Here is a 16933-nt window from a genome sequence, read left to right as displayed (position 1 = left end):
ACTTTCCGTTGGTCTCACTTGTGAACCTGTCTGCTATTAGTGGGCTGTCTCTCCCTCTACCAAGCGGGGGAGGTTAGAAGCTGCAGAATGGAGTCCACGAGGCTTCGGTCTTCTTTGAGCACCCAGGAAGCCCGTAAGGCTCTGGCTCACTCTCGCCACCGGCCCCGCTACCACAACCAGGCTCAGTCACGCCTGGTTAAGTAAGCTCAAAAGCGACGACTCTCTTTGCTGCATATGTCCTGGGATGCACACGGAGCTCCAGAGGCTCGGACTCGATTACTTCACCGGACCTGCCCAAAAACAGGATTAGGCAGCACAGGGGCTCTCCTGTTCCTCACAGGAGTCCCGCCCATGACCAGGCATTTTTCGCCTGACTTCCGGCAACACAAGTGGTTCTTCCTTCACTCCTGCCTGCCACAATCAAGGTGGAATCCCTCTTCTCGGGCTCCTGGAAAATAAATTCAACAAGCGCCCACCACACGTTTCTGAGGTACAGGGACAGCACTGAGGGACGCAGGAACGATGAAGCGCTCCGCATGCTGTAATGAGCAGGAGCCCTCAATTGGGGCTCAGGCAATTCACAGTACACTCATCAGTCTTAGTCTTAAGGCCACAAGCCCTGACAAATACCAATGCAAGAGTCTGCACTCCTGGGAGGTCACCAGGGACTTATTTAGCAGGGTGCAGCCAGGCAGGCCAACACAAGGGTTCCAAGGCACAGGAGCAAACCTTATATTAGACTCCCCCAAAAGAATAGGTTAGTTCCAAGGTGGTTCCTCTTGGTGTACAGCAGCCTACTCCGTGTCCTCTTCACCAAGCCAGCTCAAAAGACATGGGGTCCCCTCTGCAACAATTATAGTGCACAAATTCTATAAATTCTATTTTCTGCCCTGGTACAGGGCCCTGGGCCTAGTCCAAACCAGTTCTGGGGGGCACTTAAAAATATCTTTTCAGTGCACAACACTCCCCATAGTAAGTGTAAGCCCTGGCCCGAGACACACCGCAGGGGGGTGGAGCCATCATTGTGGAGGCAGGCACAGCCCTATTCAGGTGCAAGTGCTACTCCTCCCATCACTCCAAATGAAGACCAGGCATTTTCAGCCTAGCTCTGACTCATCCAAACTCTCTGGAGCCACTGCACCTCCCCAACCCCAGTCCAAGGCAAATCAGTCAATACACAACAGACAGGCCCAAAGACACATAGCACACAGAAATGCCTACTTCTAAAAGTGTAATTTCTAAAATAGTAATAATAAATCTGCGAACACCAATATGCAGCATTTATCACCACTATTCCTAACATACCAAACATGATCACGCTACCCCTCTCATGTCAGGAATTACTACTGAAGCATTTGTCAGAGAATCCCTAAAGCATTCATATGAGAGGGCAGCCTCACATCAGTGATAAACCAAATAGGCTGTTTTCACTACCAGGGCATGCCACACAGGTAAGGCACATATCCTACCTTTTACCTACACCGCATCCTGCCCATAGACTAGCTAGGGCCTAACTTAGGGTTGACTTATATGTAGTAAAAGGGGAGTCACAGACGTGGCAACCACTTTATGTGCTATGTCACAGTGGCAGTAAACTGTGTGCGCAGGCCTTGCAGTGGCAGAGGCCTGAGACAGGTTTGAAAGCCTACTTTGGTGGTAGGCACAAGCATTGCTGCAAGCCCACTAGTAGCATTTATTTTACTTGCCCTGGTCATATGAGATACCACTGTACAAGGGACTGATTGGTAAATACAATTTGCCAAACAGGTGTAAAGCAATCTTACCAAGGTTACCATAGAGAGCACATGCCCTTTAGCACTGAACAGCAGTATTAAAGTGCCCAGAGTCCTAAAACACCCAACAACAGGTCAGAAAAATAGAGGAGGAAGGCAAAATGTTTTCCGATGACCCTGCAAAAAGGGTCAAGTCCAACAAAATAAAATATAAAAAATATTTACATTCAGCCTTAAGTAGAAAAGAGTGGAAGAGCTTAATCAGTAAAAGTACCAGCTACCTCGAGTTGCTCATAGGGGTCGATCTTCTACCAGCAATTTTGAGAAGCCCAATGATTATTCTGTTGCCATGGTTAACATTTCTGGCCCTTTATATGAAAATGATGACAGTTTTGGGCTGTTCTGCTGGAAACATTCTGGCATGGCGCTGATGGTTTCGAGGGCTTTATGCTCACTGTCTGCTGGTTGGGCGGAACTTTGAGACAAGTGTCTCATTATAGCCAATCCCAGTGGGGAAAAGCACTGGTGCATCACCAGTGACTGATGTGCATGTGTTTTTTCTTGGCTGTGATGACGTACGCCCAATATCAGCAACAGTGACCGGAAGGATTTGTGGTGAGATCATTTTTGCATATGGGTATGGGAAACCACCTTCCTTTTAGAGGCAGGGTGGAGTCATAGAGGTGGATAAAGCTGATAACTTTATGGGGAGACTGTTTGAGATCTGACCAAGTCTGATCCTTGTTGGACAGCCACTTGCACAAAGGTTGAGATTCCAGTACACTCACCAGGGAATTGCACATGGTTACGAGACTGCTGAGATGTCACTTTGTGTGGGTTTATACAGTGTCGGACTGGTCTATAGGGCAATCAGGCAGTGCCTGATGGGCTGGTCTTACAGATCAGTGTGTGGGCTGGTTTTTAGCAGTTTCTGGGCCTGTATTGTGGCCAAATGAGCCTGTTTTTTTCAGTTGATTTCTCTGATATTGCCAAACCTTGCCTACAGATAGCACAAGTGAAAGCAATCTCCCTTACTTTGCAAATTACCCAAACAGTGTGTCTTTACATATTCAAATATGGCATGATTTGCAAATTTGGGTCACTTCTTCTTTTAGCTTTCTGGCTCACTAATGGGGGCTGCTCTTATTTTGGTGCCCAGACTTAATTCTTGTCCCAGACATCACCACTGCTTTCCGTAGAGCATCATGAAGATGAATTTTTGTGCACTTGGCCCTCTTTTTATTCTTTTGTGATCTACCTAACCTACACTCTCTCCTACATATTTGTTGGCCCCGCCCAGTGTTGAGCTCCCTGATAACTGGTGCCTTATGTCTGCTCTGCCTACGGAGTTGTCCTTGGCCCTGGAACTACACTACTGACCCACCCTTGCAGCCTATTGCTCCGGTGTCTGAGACAGGGTTCCAGTCCTGGTGCCTCCATGTTCTTTACCTGTGGGAGAAACATATACACTTTTAAAAAGACAAAAAATATGCTTTTTTTCCTGGCAAATTGAAATAATCTTGGGGCATATATTCAAGAAACGCTGTTAAAATTATCGCCGCTTTAGTGGCAGAAAACCGCCGCTAAAGCGGCGATAATGGGCTTGATAATATGCCCTTGGGAATTCCCATAGAAGCCCTGGTTCTGGTGTGAACCTGGGCTTCTATTGGAATTCGCAAGGGCATGTTATCAAGCCCATTATCGCCGCTTTAGCTGCAGTTTTCTGCCTCTAAAGCGGCGATAATTTTAACGCCCTTCTTGATAACATGCCCCTTTGTTCTTTTCCATCAAATTCAGCTTGCGACCTAAGCAGCTAGTATTTCTTTTGAGAAGGGACGTGTTGCCTAATTTGCACCTGAAGACAAAGCATCCCCTTCATTTTATGTTTTGACAACAGTGTTAGCTTTTGTTAACGCAACGCATGTTGTGTTCTCATCATGAAAGGAGCATTTATTTTGTAAGTGTCACAGAATATGGATAGTAATAATAATGCATCGAACTATTCCACTATGTTTTCCTACTGTGCTTTGTATGTTTGACTTACGTGTAGGAAAATTGCAACTTGTGTAACTCTGTATATAAGAAAATAAAACCTGAAGTGAACGACAGGCAGATAATTATAAAATAAACATCTATTCTCTTTTCAAAAGGAGATCTCACCATTCAGTGGTGATCTGCCAACACTAATATTATGGGCAAGGATAAGTTCCAACTTTCAGATAAACTAAAGCAGTGGGACAGTCGGGGCCGCAGCTGTAAAGTGCAGTTCACCATAGGAGCGCTCCTGCAAACATAAGGAAATCTACCCCACAGTGCACAAAGATGTGCTGAATTGCTTCTGCGGAAAGGTGTATAATGCGGATGTTTCACCATATTTTCACACTGCATTAAGTAGAGTACCTAGGGGCAGATTTATGAGGCTCTTGCGCCTCTTTGCGCCGCAATTGCGCCACTTTATTTGACGCAACGGCGGCGCAAACAATGCGCCCTATTTACAACGTGACGCATCTAGGAGATGCGTCACGTTGTAAAGCCCTGCGCCATAAGGAGGCGTTCCTGCGCAGTGGGGGGCGTTCTTGCGCAGGAACGCCTCCTGAAAGTGGCTGAGTGAAATCTATGAGATTTCACTCAGTCACTTTCAGGCCAATGCTGCGTCAAAACCCTGGGCCTGCTTGAAGCAGGTGTAGGTCTTGACGCAGCATTGTGTAGATGGGGCACCCCGAGCCTTGCTGGAGCTGCGTCGCGCTTGCGACGCAACTCCAGCAATGCGCCACCTTTCCGGCACAGATGCGTCACGCATCTGTGCCGTTTTTGCATCATGGTGCGCCGCATTATAAATGCGGCGCACCATGGGTGGCGGAGCTGTGGCGCACTGTGGCGCACATTAACTGGCGCATTCCTGGGGATGCGCCAGTTAACATAAATCTGCCCCCTAACGTGCACAAGATTTTGTACGACCAATAATTTTCAAGAGTGGTTACTTTTGGTAGAGTACACCTTCTCCGAGTCCCATTGTTGTCTCACTGGCATCTAAAGCGTCAATGGGAAACACACCACAACGACTTTCATGCGTGCTATTCTTCTTACACATTAGCACAATAGGAAGTTGAACTTAAACAAAAATCCATTTTCGAAAATCACTAGGGGTTCAAAACTGATATTAATCACAGAATAACTTAACACGTTTTGTCATAATTTCTTATCATTTAACTTGACTATGGCCAGGTGCAAGCAGGAAAGTTTGATTTATCTCTGTACACCAACGGAGGAAGCGATCCTCAGGTGCAAGGGAGAGCAATTAGCAACCAGCTTGAAATGGAAGAAAGCATTCGCTTCAAAACCAGCAAACTTATTTCGGAGATTTTTCCATTTGATGGCTCAAGCCTTCTTTGGATTGTCTCTGATCGTTTACTGGATGCTGCCATTTTGCATGCGCCAAAAATGAGAATTCAGTATAAGCCTTCTCTCCACTCACGTTTCCACTTGATTGCAGTTTTAGAAATTGTGACCTAGGCACCCAGGGGCTTATTTACAAGCCCCTTGCCTCCGCAGCTGCGTCATTTTCTCCCTACATTCATCAAGAACAAAGGCGTACATGTTCACTATAAAATACCAATTCCAAGATATTCAACAATAAGGTTTAAAAAAATGTCACAGGAAAAAAAACCACCAGAATACCAGAATACAGTTAGAGGTTCTTTCTGTGTCTAATACAGAATTTAAAAAAAACCTGACAATGGAGAGGGCAAGAGATTTACCCCTAGATGCATCAAAGTTGTCATTTGCGATTCCTTATTTGCGAAAAATAAGGAATCGCAAATAAGGAATCGCAAATGGCAATGCATCATTAATTTCGCTATTTTATTGAGATTCGGTAAAAATCGCAATTTTTACCGAATCGCAATAAAATTGCGAGTTTCAAATAGCGAATTCGCAATTCCCATTCATTCCTATGGGCTGAAATGCCCATAAGAATGAATGGGAATTGCGAATTCGCAATTTGAAATCGGAATTCAACAAAGCCTTTCAAGGGTGGAGAGGGGGGTCCAAAGGACCCCCCCCTGCACCTATGAAATGCACTTTTACATGTAAGTTACATACACACATGTCCTAAGGACATGTGTGTCTGTAACTTAACAGTTTAAAAAATGCATATTTGTGAGTTTTTAAACTTTTTGCAAATTACCACAAAGTTCAACTTCGTGGTAATTTGCATTTGCAATTTGGAAAATCGCAAATGTTTTGAGAATGATGCATTGCATTTAAGGAATCGCAAATTTGCGATTCCTTAAAAGCAATTGCATTTTTGGAACTCGCAAAAAAAAAACGATTTTCCAAAAATGCTTGATGCATCCCAGAAACCAATTTAGGAAGTGCAAAAGGCCGATTTTTGCGAATCGCACCGTTTGCACTTCCTAAAAAGGTTGATGCGTCTAGGCATTTAGCTCTAAATGTTGAAGAGCCAAAAGGGCTGGGCGACATTGACGTAGGCCGAGACTTTTTAAAATAGGTACAAGGTAACACTTTTTCGGCTCTGAATAAAATTTACAGAAAAGGGACATGTGTAATGTGGATTGGGAGGAAATACCGTCGCAGGGGCACTGGATAAGGAACTGCGACCAATCATTTACTTGAGGGAATGTGGTTAACCTGAAGACTATGTCTAGCCTGAATCGGGTCAACAAAAATCTATCGTAATTACTTAGAGGCCAGGTTAGATATGGGTGTATCAGCAGTGAGGTTTGGATTGATAAAGAGTGCTGGGTGGATGGTTTGCGGGCTACAGCAGATAAGCGGAGCTCCACTAGATGGGATAAATATTTTGTTTTCAACACTGTCCTGCTGATATCACTCAATTCTGAGGGATTCAGGTAGAATTGCTCTAAGCCCATATCAATCAAAAACTTTTTACGTAATGGAGCCATCCAATCTTTGAAACATTGTCTAGCTCGAGACAATCCCTTACTATACTTTGAGAAAAGAACAGTTTATCCGAAGTCCAAATGCTGTGCCACAGGAGTATGGGCTCCGCCTTAATGAGATCAGTAATATAGGGGAAACCCAACTCAAGGTGGGAATTGAACGTGGATGTTCTCCGGGGAACCGCAAGAAGGAACCTCAGAAAGCTGTTCTCCACTGTTTGGAGGGATTCAGCCTGAACATAGCTCTACACCCCGGCCCCGTAGGTGGCCGTACTAATACATTTGGCCTGGTATACTCTTATCAGTTCCTCTGGTGCTCTTTTTCCCAATCTCTGTGTAAACTTTACCAGAGCCACAGTAGATTTTAAGAACTGAAGTTTTCTGGCCTTAAAGGCTTTTTTCCAGGTGCCTTTTTTCATCTATCAGTATGCCCAGGTATGGATATGTGGTGGTGTTCTCTACACTAGAGTTATTAATATAGATCTTCATCCCTTTACCACCTCTTTTACCACAGCTCATAATGAAAGTTGGTTAACATACATTTTTAGATCAAGATTTGCCATAAATAGGTGGTAACGAGACAAAGAACGCTGGAGTTCGATGGAAGTGCGGGCTATAGTCACAGCATCGCCCGCATAGAGGAGTGCGGGAATCGGACGTTGCTGCGTTAGGGGTAGATCCTTTGCCCCCTCCGGCATTGCTGATTCTAGACCATTTGTGTATAAGATAAAAAGGAAGGGGCCATAACACAACCCTGTCTGACCCCCCTCTCTACTCTGAACGAATCAGTCAGTTCACCCCTAGCCTCACTCTAGCTGAGGCATTAGAGTACATTTTCGAAGGAATTTTACGAACAGGTCGTCAACTCCCAGTGCAGTTTGAATGGCCCACACATTCGAACTCAGCTGTAAGATCTACGTAGGCCAGTCGAAGACTCCCTCCTTTTGCGTCCACGTATTTCCCCTTTATTAGTGACAAATTTAACACCTGCTCAACAGTGCCCAAACCTTCCCTGAAACCGTACTGGATATCGGATATTATCTGATTTTCTTTGGACCAGGACTGTAGTCTATCTAAAATAATATGGTCCACCGTTTTTCCGAATGAGTCCAGTAAGGAGATAGGACGGTAACAAGTTGGGTTTGAGCGGTCAACATTTTTAAATATTGGAATAAGAATAGATTGTGACCATGAGTCTAGAAGGCCAATTTTGCAGGTAGCGTTCAATACCCTTAATGAAATGGGGGCCCAGAGGTCTAGATTGAATTTGTAGAGATCCACTGGGACCCCATCAGGGCCAGGGGCCTTACGACCTTTGCTGGCTATTAATGCATTCTCCAATTCGATTAACGAAAAATACAAAGCCAGTGGAGTGAATGGAAGAATAATACTAGCCAGTTCCAACATTCCGGCGGACTGATCTATATTAGGGTTTTCTGCAATTCCAAACATGTTTGAAAAATGGGCGATCCAAGACGATTCATCTATGCTAACCTCTAATTTATTTATGTCTCTGGAACCTATAAAAAAAGGAGAATTTATCCCTTGCCATAAAGCGACACTATCGTTTAGACGGCAGCTTTTATGCAGGTCTGCCCATAATTCATCCTTTAGTTCTAATTTTCTTGTCCTTATAGCTTGGTTAAAATTTTTCCTCAAGTGAGTGATCTCTTTTCTATCCCTGTCTGGCGCTTTTAATGCATTTTTCAAGTTTGAATGAGCTTTGGAACAAATCGAATTAAACCAACCAGCTTGTTTATTTTTCGTTCTTTTGACATTTGAAGTTAAGGCTTTTTGGATAGAGGTGGTTACTAGTAAAAAGTTGTCAATGATCTCCTGTGGTGAGGATGTACCTGCCAAACACATATTTATTTCTGTCAAGGAGTTCTTTACAACTTTTTCCGTTATTACTACTGGATCAAGTTTTGCCCACTTCAAGGCGTAACCATTTAATCTACCCAATCTTACAGCTTCTTCTAGGTAAATATCCCACCGTTTATTCCTTTTCCCTAACATAGGAAGGGAGAGTAAGACTGATATGGGAAAATTATCACTATATTCGGAGTTATGAGTTTGAAAACTTACAGTAAGGGAGGAAGCGGTACTTGTTAAGACTATAAAATCAATACAAGTAGATGCCCCATGTCCATGAAAAGTTGGTTTCAAAGGGACCATGGTAGAAACAGTTTCATTAGCCAAAGTTAATTGAAGGGTCAAAATCAACTCATTTAAACAAACTCCACTTTGGGAGTGGGTGAAATGAGTAATATTTATGCCGTTTTCATCTGTTAGTCCACATAAATTATTTTCATTATGGGAGCAAAGAGTCAGGTTAAAATCGCCTCCTCAAATGAATATATGGATTTTTCCTTGATGTTTAATATTAAAATCTAAAAGGAAGGTGCAAACTGCATTAAAAATAACAAGTAGCTGTATTTGAGATAAACTGTTATAGAAATTGACTTTCAAGATGGGGTCCATGTTATTTATGTCGATTGAATTATCTGATAATTGGGCTCGGTTTTTAGGGCCATAATTTTTCGAGATTTAATTAGGTTGGTGACATATACCACTAGCCGTCCTTTAGCTCGTCCCGTAGAAGATGGAGTAGTGGGGGAAAAGTAGGTTTTATAACCATTTAAATGGGCAGGGGAAACTGCCCATGTTTCTTGTAAACAAATTAGGTCATATTCCCGAACAAAATTAAGCCACTCATCCATGTTGACCTTTGAAAGAAGGCCTGCAACATTCCAGAAGATAATATTGAAAGGGGTCCCTCTCTCAATGGGTGCGACAGGAGGGGGAGCTGCTAGATGGCTAGATTCTACGTTTCCCTGCATGCGATCGAACTGCGTGGCCAAATTTGGCGTAAGGTAAATATTATATAATCTGTTCTGAGTTATGGAATCGATGGGTGAATTAGACTGCAGGGCTATGTAGTTCTGTTCTAGGGGGTTCATAATAAGGACCGGTGACTTGGATGGATACATTTTTGCCCTGGCTATACTCGCTGGAGAGTTTTGAGATGTAGTGTAAGGATTATCCCTACTATTAACTTCCTTTAATCTCGGTGTGGGCCCGTACTCAGCCGTTGATGGTCAAGCTATTTCTTCTAGAGATGATAGCTGGTTAAACCTGTTTTGGGTTATGACTGAACCATTTCTTTCTCCCCTAAAATTTACTATTGGTTTGTAAAAGTATCCCAAAGGGACGGCCATGATGGTTGGATCAGATGAGGAAATAAGCTCTTTATTGTTTAAGAGAGTGCGAACCATTCGAGGGGACCAGAAATTTACAACAATACAGTCACCCTGGATTGTTTTCAACGAGGAACCTAACCAGCACACCCTGCGAACCATAAGAATTTTGTTAATGTTGCAGGGATTGATTCGCTTATATTTTGTCAGGCAACCTACTACTTTATTTCGAAGCGATGACCAGGTTTAATTTTTAGCTTGTTTCAGGGGTGGAACCCCCGTGAGAATTAGAGCACAAGAACATGATGCTGGGGGAAGATCTAGAATTACTGGGTTTGATTGTAATGTACGGATGGATTGATTGTTCTTGTTAGATAGATCATGTCTTTTGTTGTACTTTACCCTGGGGGTAATCCTTCAGTTATTAGACTCGGAGTCTTGATTTTTCTGACTTTCTGACTGTGGATCCCTTATTCCAGCTGTCATGACCTCCTGCAAGCTCTGCCTAAGGCCTTCGTTTCGTGTAGGTATGCCTACCCTAGCATCTCGGACTGAAATTCGCTTCTTTGTGGAATTTTGTATAGATCTCTAGGTCCTCTTTTAGTTGATCCAGCGTACGCTCTAGAGTACTAAATCTTTCGTTAATAAGGGTGCTCACCAGTGTCATCATGGCCTTGGAATGTACTTCTAGAAGGCCCCTGATGAACGTTTCTATGGTTGAGTTTGAATCGGTTGATTATTTGGCAGGGGCCTTAATCGGGGAAGTTGATTGTTCTGAGTGTAGGTGGTCAGAAACATCCGTTTGAGATTCTACTGAGTGCATTTCCTTACAGATTGGTTCTTGAAGGACCTTTTTTCTCCCTGCAGCTTGCCCCTTTGTTCCCTTTGTCTTTTAGCATGTTTTTGACCCTTTCTTGGTTTTTAATTGGTTCCGGGTTTGTGGGCCTGCTTGTTCTTAAAATGACTGGTTCAATTCACTAAGATGGTTTTTAGAGGAAGAAAGCAGGGGTGATGAATTAAGACTTGGGGTTCTATGCTGGATTATAACCCTCGGAGTTAATGAACTCCAGTTTTCTTCCCCCCTAGTTAAGGGGAACAGTGTGGAGTCAAGCGAAAGCCTTCGTTCCCTTAACTGAATCTCGTGGCTGAGAAGAGATTCCGCTCTGACCAAGAAGGCCTCTAGGGTGCCCACAGTCCTCTTACATTCATCAATCTTACTTTACTCGCTTTAGAGAGAGACTGGAATAAGGGACTTCAAACAAAAGACCAAGGGGGATAGCCGTGCCCTGACCCTTCCTGGCCCTGACCGGCACAGACGGGCCCGCCCTCGGCCCGGTCTTCGCATAGCGGGGGCCGCGAGCCGCTAAGTAGCAAGAGAAGGCTGGGCTGGTAAGTGCACAGGTGCGCGTAGTCCCAGGGCAGCTGGTCGATGTAGTTCTTCTCCCTCCTTGATGGCGAGAAAAAATTACCCCACACACAGTCCGTGGCTGCAAGCAGCTCCTGCGAAGCGTGGGCCGCGAGTCGCTAAGTAGCACGGGAAGGCAGAGCTGGTAAGTGAACAGGTGCATGTAGTCCCAGGGCAGCTTGATAGCGAGCAAAAATGACCCCACACACAGTCCTGGGCTCATTAAGAGCCCTGTGTTAAATCTGGATTAGTGCACAAATTTCAGTTAACTAGAGTCACCAGCATTGCATATTGACCAAGTATATTTATGTATGTATGATGTATGTATGTGCTTATGCACATTAAGTGAGACAGTTGAAATCAACCCACTAGGGTAAAATGTGTTTATTTATGAGAGTGGCAACAACATCCACTGGGGGTAATACACATGCAGCACCACAAGTACCATGATGCTTTGCACTTTGTAGGAAGGCTCATTGGGTGTGCTTATGTCAGTGATTGTAGAAGAGAGTAAATATATGGTACTATCTGTATGAATAAGTGAGGTGGTGTGTGTGTATAACTGTATAGGCGAGTACATTGTAGTGTGATTGATTGTTTGGGTGAAAGACTAGGTGTTTGAGTAACCCTTTGGGTGAGCAGTATGTGTGAGTCTACTATGGGCGTATTAGAGGATATATTAAAAGGCTGCATTGATGAATGACTGCATGAATGAGTGACTGTATGCGTTAGTGAGTGGATGGACCTACAGCACAGAGACGGCACTTGTGGAGATGGCGGAGGCAATTAGGGAGTGCTTGGACATGATTGGCAGGGTGGCCTTGACTTTGCTAGACCTTTCTGCCGCCTTTGCTCCGGTGCCCCATCAACAACTACTTGCCCGACTTTCTAACATTGGCGTTACTGGTCTCGCTTGGGATTGGCTGAAATCCTTTTTAGAGGATCGTACTCAGCAGGTTTGGATGCACCTTTCTCATCGGCCCCTAGGAAGATGTCAACAGGAGTACCACAGGGCTCTACTCTGATCCCTTTGCTCTTTAATAATTATAGAACACCCCTGATTTTTCTTGCGGAGGAGCTGGGAGCTAAGATCACAGCGTATGCTGACGATACCCAGCTCCTCTTTACTTGGAAGGAAAATGACTTGTCATTGGAAACGGCCCAGAAATGTCTCTCGTCTGTTTTCAAGTGGCTAGCACGTGCCCAACTGAAGTGCAACAAGGACAAGTCGGAGGTTCTCTTGTACGGTTCTTTCCCTCCTTCCTTTAGAGAAAACCTATGGCCTCCAGACTAACTATGGCCAAATTCAGTGGGCAATCCAGCAAAGAACCTCGGAGTCTGGTTTGTTGAGGAACTTAGGTTTTCTGCGCAGATTAACAAACATACAGGGGTTTGCTTTGGTACTCTTAAATCACTTGCAAAGTTATTCCCTATGTTACCTAGGTCAGCCATGGAAATGGTGGCACATGCCCTTATTTTATCCCGCATTGACTATGCCAATGCTTTGTACATTGGCATTCCTGGCTACTTGCTAAAAAATCTTCAAACTATTCAGAATGCTGTGGCCAGACTCTGTTTAATATCTCAGAAAGATCTAGCATCAGACGTTTGCGGGATCTGCATTGGCTCCTGGTAGTTCATAGATTACAATTTAAAGCTCTCACTCTAGCTCATAGAGCCCTGCATGGTCTAGGGCTGACGTACCACAGGAAGCACTTTTCTTTCTATGCCCCCAGCAGATCTCTGCGCACAGCTACTCAACGACCGGTGGTGGTCTCCCGTTTTCACAAGATGCGTCTGGTGGGTCACTCCCTCTCCGTTAAAGCAGCTGCAGCATGGAATTCCCTTCCTATGCAACTGCAAAATACTCAGGACCGCAGGCTTTTAAAAAAACAACTAAAAACCTTTTTCTTTAATATGTCCATTTAATTCTCTGCTCCACACTGCCAAGGTCACTGCCGCCCGGTCACACTCTTGAGTATCTGTACGTGTTATAAGTACATTATAAAATAACATAGCATGTGTGTGTGTAGACGTATGAATCAGTGAGCGGGTATGTACTAACTGGTATTGGTCTGTTGATGGTTTTGAGATTGGTTGTCTGTATTTTGAAGTGGGTGTATCAAAGGTTATATTAGCGTGTGAGGAGGTGCATCAGATGATCACGTGGATGATGTCATCAGAGATGTCATTTGAGGTGTCATCTGTGATGTCATCAGTGATGTCACTGACAATGTCATTAGTGATGTAATATGTGACATCATCAGCAGTGCATTGCGGGGGCAGGAGTTATAACTGCCGAATTTCTCTGATTTTGTACAGGTGAAATGTCTGACTAACTATAACGTCCCTGAAGTTTATGGTTTTTTCAATGAATTTCTATGTCTTTTTAAATGCTAATCCCTACCTATAATGCCCCTGAAACCAATGGTTTTTTAAGTACATTTCTAATGTTTTTTAAATGCTAATCCCTAACTATAACGTCCCTGAAACCTGTGGTTTTTTCAGTGAATTTCTAAGGTTTTTTTACATGTTAATCCCTAACTATAACGTCCCCGAAACCTGTGTTTTTTTCAGTGAATTTCTAAGGTTTTTTAAATGCTTGTTTGTACAGCCTAACAGAGCGAGAGGAGCGAGGATCACCGGACCTACCCTGATTTCTTCCTGCCACTTGTTCCACTCTTCGCCGGTCCCGCTTCGCGGGACCCAGGTCACCAGGTCAGCGAGGGAGCGCGGGCTGTGTAGGCTGAACGGGGCTGCGAGCAAAATTGCAGGGACTCCATTGCCCAGGAGTCCCAGCGAGGCCAATCAGAGTCACCTGGCCAGCTCTCCCCGGAAGCCACGCCCCCAGCGCCTGGACCCTTGAATACTGGCCGTTGCCTGCTCACTGGTGGGACTTGTTTGTACAGCCTAACAGAGCGAGAGAAGCGAGGATCACCGGACCTACCCTGATTTCTTCCTGCCACTTGTTCCACTGTTTGCCGGTCCCGCTTCGCGGGACGCGCTTCACCAGGTCAGCGAGGGAGCGCGGGCTGCGTAGGCTGAACGGGGCTGCGAGCAAAAGTGCAGGGACTCCATTGCCCAGGAGTCCCTGCGAGGCCAATCAGAGTCACCTGACCAGCTCTCACCGGAAGCCACGCCCCCAGCGCCTACGTTAACAATCGACACCTTCCCCGCGCCCGCGGGACGCGCGCGGGACGAAGCGCGGAGCGAAGACCGGGCAAAGAGCGGGCCGTTTTAGGCCGTTAGAGGCCGATTAGGGCCGGGCTGGGCCACCCCCCTAACTCTTAGTTTAAAAATAAATCTCATAACACCTCTTAATTTGTAAGCATGTCTCCTAGAGGAACCAGAACTAAGACCACGGCAAAAAAAGGCAACTTACTGGCCCTATAGACAGTTTCATAACAAAGGCAAACTCTTTTATAGACCAGAGTATTTCACTCATTGAACGTAGAGTATCCCAAGACCTTTTAGAGGCTAGAAGATCCTCTATGGGTCACCTGGCAACTGCAAGAACGCCGGTCCCCCATAAGGATCAAAGACAGAGTGAGGGTGGGAATAACAAAAGACAGAGCCTTCCAAACATAGTTGACCTATCGGTCTCACAACTGTCGCAACTCTCGGAATCCCAATTAACATCAGATTTAGATTTAGAAAAAAACCCAGACTTAGTCCCGCACCCCACCCCTGAAGAGGTAAGACAGGCAAGAGGGAGGAGGGAGGGAGCCATAAAGAAGAAGAAACATGTACCGACAAGCAAAACACCAATAAGTAAACCAACACCACCTATAGCAAAAGAAATAGAGAATACATTTAGTTCCCCTTTGCTGGAAAACCAGAATAGGCACACCGTGATGATACACCACGTACATGATGTTTCACCTCCTACAAACCTACTGATAGCATCTGAGGTCTCCCCAACAGAGGAACCTGATCATAATTATAACATAGATTTATTAGCAAAAATTGGAGACCTCTTACAGCAAACCCTTACACCCATACTAGCCACATTAACAAACTTAGAAAAAGCAATAGCTGAACTCTCAGCTCTGATGAAAACTAAGCATAACCCTAACCGTATCCAAGAGCCACAAAAAGTACAAAAGCCAGGGGTGGCTAAGCCGTCCAATCCAACCCCTGTGGCTCAAGCTAAAAGCTCGACCCCTGCACCCACTGTAGCATCTAAGCCCACAAGTACGATAGTGACCAAGAAAAAAGTAGTAGACACCCTACCCGCAAATACCTTACCTGAAAAAAATAATACCCCCTGTGACACCATCAGCACAGCCATGAAAACTAAACAACCCCAAATACATAGAGAGAGGGAGAGGCAACAACAGGGCGAAACACGCCCAGTGACCCTTCCGCCAGAAGCGAGCCCATTTGTTGTCATTCTGACCGGTGTTCCAGAACTGGCGGACCAAAAACCCGAAACAAACTGGTCATTAAAAAACAAGATACAACAGTGGCTTACTATAAATCGCCCACCACCCCCCTATTGCTCTACCAGAATTCTAATGGTTAGAAGTGCCCCCTGGGTTGGTCAGGGTAGAAAAACAATACAGGGTGACTGTATCTTAATCACCTTTGAAGACCCTAGAATAGTGGAGTACATCTGCTCAGGGGAGGATTTAAATTTAAATGGGTGGATTGGCACAAAGCGCCTCTCTTTCTTTTATCCACCAAGATTCCCGGATGGTCCCTCCCAAAGTGACGGACCCTGGTACACAGTGGGTCCTCGCTACCGGGGAAGAGAAAGGGAAGAGTGGAGAGGGCAAGAACAGCGGAGAAATTACAGAGAACCATCCCGTTGGGAGGGCTGGAATGGAATACCACTAACGAATATGTATAGTGGCTTAGAGTGTGTGGACTGACCATCACACCCAGACGATCAGGGCCTCCTAATTCCAGATAACCCCCCAACCCTAGATAACCCCTCAACTCCTGATGACCCGGATACTCTTTGTAACTCACAAATCGATAATATCCCCAAAAATGAACCTCCACCTCTGACCATGATCTCCTGGAACATCGCGGGATTACGGCCAAAAGTTGAGGATGGGAGTATCATGCACCCTGTACCCAGACACCAAATAGTCTGCCTACAGGAGACATGGTCGCCAACAGAACTTCACCTGTTGGGATACAAGACGTACTTTTCTCCTGCGCTGGTGGGACAAAAGGGCAGGCCAAAGGGAGGACTAAACATCTACATAGCTAACAACATCCAAAAAAAAAAATAAACACTATTGAACTGGAACACAATTTCCAGATCATTTGTCTCTCCCTACCCAAAAACGAGTCTGTTGTCCTTGTTAATTTCTATAATAATCTCGAGGAACCACAGCTCCAGAGAGTGCTGGTACAATTACACGAGAAATTAACTACCCTAAGGCAGAAACGAGGAGCAAAGGGCCCAGCATTTATAATATGGGCAGGGGACTTCAATTTACATTATTGTACCCAACCAGAGGAAAAATGTGCAGGTATGGTGACAGAGGAAGGTAATTCTCTTACTCACTTTTGTCATAATAATTTAGGTGGAATAATGAACGATCTTCTATCAGATCTGGACCTCCAAGTAGTAAACACCCCAGATGGTAGAACTAAATCTCTAGAACCGACTTATGTGGGAAGGGGATTTAATACAACGGTTGACTATATTTTAATATCGGC

The sequence above is a fragment of the Lissotriton vulgaris genome, chromosome 3_1 (assembly GCF_964263255.1).
Source record: "Lissotriton vulgaris chromosome 3_1, aLisVul1.2, whole genome shotgun sequence".
NCBI classification, from domain to species: domain Eukaryota; kingdom Metazoa; phylum Chordata; class Amphibia; order Caudata; family Salamandridae; genus Lissotriton; species Lissotriton vulgaris.
This window is presented reverse-complemented; position numbering follows the sequence as displayed.